This window comes from Magnolia sinica, chromosome 16 (genome assembly GCF_029962835.1).
Source record: "Magnolia sinica isolate HGM2019 chromosome 16, MsV1, whole genome shotgun sequence".
Classification (NCBI taxonomy): domain Eukaryota; kingdom Viridiplantae; phylum Streptophyta; class Magnoliopsida; order Magnoliales; family Magnoliaceae; genus Magnolia; species Magnolia sinica.
Window position 1 is genome coordinate 24,874,601 of NC_080588.1, and position 5,040 is coordinate 24,879,640.

The following is a 5,040-nucleotide window of genomic DNA, read 5'->3' on the forward strand; positions in this document are numbered from 1 at the left end:
GATAATATCAATCTTCTCTGAGGTTACCTGAACTAAATCTGGACCAATCAGGCTCTTCTTGCCAACTTCCGCCTAACAATGCGGTGCTAGACATAGGCGCCCATACAATGCTTCGTAGGGAACCATGCCAATGCTGGCTTGGAAGCTGTTGTTATAAGCAAACTCGGCATATGGAAGGCAGGCATCCCAACTATCCTTAAAATCAAGGACACACGCCCGCAACATGTCTTCTAATATTTGATTTACCTGTTCCGTCTGCCCATCGGTCTGTGGGTGGAACGTGGTACTGAACTTTAGTTTCACTCCCATTGCTTCCTGGATTCGAGTGCAGAAAATGGACGTGAATCGCATGTCTTGTTCTGACACAATCTCCATAGGAACTCCATGCAGCTGTACAATCTCCTTGATGTACAACTTGGCTAAATCATCTAAGGAGTTAGAAATTCTTATCGGGAGGAAATGGGTTGATCAATCGGTCCACAATCACCCAAATGGAGTCATGCCCCTTTCTCGTCTTCGGTAACCGGGAAATGAAATCCATAGATATGAAATCCCATTTCCATTCAGCTATGGGTTTGGGCTGAAGTAAACCAGGAGGTCGGTGATGCTCGACCTTGACTTGTTGCACGTGAGGTAACGGGACACAAAGTCTGCTATCTGGGCCTTCATGTTGTCCTACCAATACGAACGCTTCAAATCACAATACATCTTTGTATTACCGGGATGCATTACCAATTTTGAATTATGAGCTACTTCTAGGACTTCTCTTCTCAAGTCATGGAGATTCGGGAGGCATAGGCAGCCACGGTATCTTAAACCTCCATCTAAGCTAATCCTCCATTCAGATTCTTCACTGTCACTTGCTTGCTCTCTCATTTTCACCAACAGCTCATCTTATTTCTGTGCCACAATGATTTGGTCATTAATAAGTGGTTGTACATGGAGGTGTGTGACTCTCTCGAACGGCTCCTACTGTAAGCTTCTGTTCGAAGTCTCACACAAACTCTACAATATTCCACTCTTCTATCATCAGCAGAGCTGCAAATTCTATTGTCTTCTTGCAGCTCAACGCATCGGCCACAAGGTTGGCCTTACCAGGATGGTAGCAGACCTCAAACTTGAAGTTTTTCAAGGTTTCTATCCAACGACACTGCCTCATATTCAGGTCTCTTTGCGTGAAGATGTACTTAAGGGTCTTGTGATCGCAAAAGAGCTCGAACTCCTCTCCATAGAGGTAATGTCTCTAGAGCTTTAATGCGAAAATGACCGCCGCTAATTCCAGGTTGTGCGTGGGGTAGTTTTCCTCGTGTTTCCTCAACTGTCGCGATGCATAAGCAATCACTCTATCCTTTTGCATAAGAACACAACCCAAACCAACATGAGAAGTGTTGGTGTATATAGTATATCTGACCCCTTGTTCTATACTAGCACGGGTGCGGATGTCAGCTTGTCCTTCAATTCCTGAAAGGCTGCTTCTGCTTTCTCGTTCCAGACAAACTTAAGATCTTTTCGAGTGAGTTGAGACAGCGGTCGGGCTATCATGGAAAAGTCCTTAATAAATTGACGATAGTAGCCTGCAAGGCTGAGAAAACTCCTCACTTCACTAACCGAACCGGGCTACTCCCAGTCCTGTACTGCGGTCACCTTAGCAAGGTCTACGGCAATACCTTCCTTGGACACCACGTGTCCCAGAAACTTGACTTCTTCCTTCTAAAAGTCGCACTTCCGGTATTGAGCAAACAACTAATTCTTCATGAGAGTATCGAAGACTGCTCGCAGGTGCTCTTCATGATCCTTTTGGCTCTTGGAGCATATCAATATGTCATCTATAAATACGATGATGAACCGGTACAGATACAACCGAAACACCTGGTTCATGAGGTCCATGAACACGGCCGGTGCATTTGTAAGTCCAAACAACATCACAAGAAACTCATAGTGCCCAAAACTAGTTCTGAATGTTGTTTTCTGCACGTCTTCATCCCTGACGCGCAACTGATGATACCCTGACTGCAGGTCGATCTTAGAGAAATATTGTGCCCCTTTCAACTGGTCGAACAGGTCATCTATCCTGGGTAGAGGGTATTTATTCTTAACCGTGACGTGATTCAGCCTACGATAATCAATACACAACCGCAACGATCCATCCTTCTTCTTTACAAATAATACAGGTGCTCCCCAAGGAGATACACTAGGCTGTATAAAACCTGATTCCAACAAATCATCTATCTGTCTCCTCAATTCCTCCATTTCACATGGAGGCATGCAGTATGTTGCTATGGAAATGGGCATCGCACCAGGCACAAGGTCGATAGTAAAGTCGATCTCGCGCTGAGGAGGTAGTCCAGGTATTGTTCTGAACACGTCCATGAAATCTTAGACTACAGGGGTGTCCCCAAGTGTCGGAACATCAACATTCTCCAATAAGGAAACATAACAACTTATACGATAGGGCCAACTGACCTGAACTGGGAAAGTGGAGGTCGTGGCCTCGGGTCCATGGGTTGTCACCAATCTGGTATCACAGTCAATCTCTGCCTTCATTTTGGTGAGTCAATCCACGCCGAGGATGATGTCGTAATGATGCAGCGGAGTGACAATTAGGTCAATGCACACCGTTTTGCTCCCTAAGTCTATTAGGCAATCTTTACAAAGCTTAGTAGCGTCAGAGAAAGTCCCTGTCGCGGTAAGGACTCTCACCCCAATCATAGGAGTAGTGCTCAACCCTAATCGCTTGACTGTAGAGCACGATATTATCAAAATAGTGGACCTAGTGTCCACCAATAGAAATACAGGTATACCTTGAATGTGGGCAGTGATTTTAAAGGCCAAAGGCACAACAGTTGCTGACTCAGATGCTTCAGCTGCAAGTGCATGTACACGCGCTTGTTGTGGATGATTTGGTTGCACTGCCATAGGTTATTGAGGCGGCCTATTTCGAGGTACAGGTGGTCGGTAAAATAGCTATGCTGGCCATGCCGATCGTAGAGGTGGAGCTGATATAGCTTGTGATAGCTGACGGTTGATCTTCTGAGGTGGCATAAAGCCATTATCCCTCATCTTAGTAAAGAAAAAGGGCTTGTTATGGCCCATCTTCTTACAGTAGGTGCACGAAAGGTCTGATCGCCTCTGCTGGGTCAGTGGAGCCATAAGCCTGGAAGGCAAATCTATATGTGGCCTCTTGCCTAGAAATGGTCAGTTCGGGAGTTCAGGCCGAGGCCTTGGGCCCATTGGTAAATGTGTGTGAGACAGTCTATCGCCATCCTGCTCGGCTCGCAGAGACATGTTCACTATCTCAGCATAGTTGGGAATGCTAGCGCAACACATCTTCATAACGATGTTGGGCCGCAGATCCTCAGAAAATTGCCACATTCTCATCGGCTCATCAGCTAGGATCAAGGGACCATATCTGGCTAGCTCCATGAAGCGGTTCTCGTACTCGGCCACAGTCATTCCTCCCTGACAGAGGCAGAGAAATTCACCCTCCTTTTCATTATGGTAAGTGAGGGGGAAATACTTTCCATGAAAGTGTGTTTCAAATGTGTCCCACGTCCACACGTATCCTGTGGGAACGGTTCGTAGGATGCTGTCCCACCAGAGACTAGCCTCCTTCTTAAATATATAGGTCACAAGCTCCACTTGCTCTGCCTCAGTACAGTACAATGGCTTTAGCATCTTGGATATGCGATCCAACCAATACTCTGCCTCCTCGGGTTAATGAGTGTTAGCAAAGGTAGGAGGACGGAAACGCTGGAAGCGTTCAAACAGACCGCTAGTATTCAAATTTCTAGCAGGCTGCATAGGTGGTGCATGCGGGACCATACTCCTATTTTAGGCAATGGTCCCCGCAATAGTGGTCCAAATTAGCTACTGTTGCCACATTAGGAGCATCATCTGCTCCAACCTATCAAGGAGAGAAGCCGCTTGAGGCATGTGTGGCGTTGATGTAGACGCACGGTTTTGTTCCGGAACCGGTGGTGCAGAAGGTGTTAGCCCATTGGTGGGGCCAGTGGCCGGCTATGAATCCGGCATAGTATCAATATCCACACCCAAGCTAGGGTCTGTATGGCTATCTCTTAGGGGAGGTGCCCTGTTAATCGATCCGCCAAGTACGAGACGTACAATGTTCCGAGTGTTTTTAGGAGGCATTCCCTATATATAACATAGGGTGCAACATGTGTGAGATTTTAGAACAACATTACCCAATTTTCCAAACATTCCACACATTCCATAATAAAGGAAATTTCATGCATTTCATTTAGCCAAAATTGTCACAATACATGAGATGTAGTATTACATGAATCATGACAGAGAATGCATGTAAGCTGACCTAACAAAAGCTTTAAACACTAAGCACACCAATATCCAACTGAGCCTACCAAGGCTATCACATAGAAAAATAAGAAACAAGGAAAACCATAAGACAATTACAACACAGGACTAGTCCGCTGACTCTGGTGAAGGTGGAGGCGCACCCTTATCCTACATACAGCACAGGAGGGCCTTCAAGGTGCGAGACATTTTCTTGAATTTCTATTTCAAATAGGCCTGATTCTCCTCAATCCTGGTCATGTGGGCTTCTAAGGTAGCCCGATCATGGTGGTCGTCATGGGAAGTAATAAGAGGCTCCTTATCTGAGTCTTGGGCCTCCTCTTCCTCTTCCTGCTCTTCCTCCTCACTGCCTTCCTCTTCCTCAGTGCCTTCTTCCACACTTCCTTCCTCTATTTCATTTTCTTCCTATTCTTCACTACTTTCTTCCTCTTCACTTTCTTCTTCTATCTCATCCCCATACTCATCAAGTCGGGCTTGACGTTGTCGAGGGCCAATTCCCATGTTGTTGAGTGTAGTATCATTAATGAAGTGGATTGGCGCCAGCTCATCCATGTTAAGTCTGAAGCCAAAATTACGAGCAATCTTACATATAAGTCGGCCAAATGGGAGTGAAGCATCACCCCTAGTAGAGCATACGGTCTTGATTATCTGTAACAAGGCGAACGTAGGAAGACACAACTTGTCTCCCTGCCCAACCTGTATAGGAAG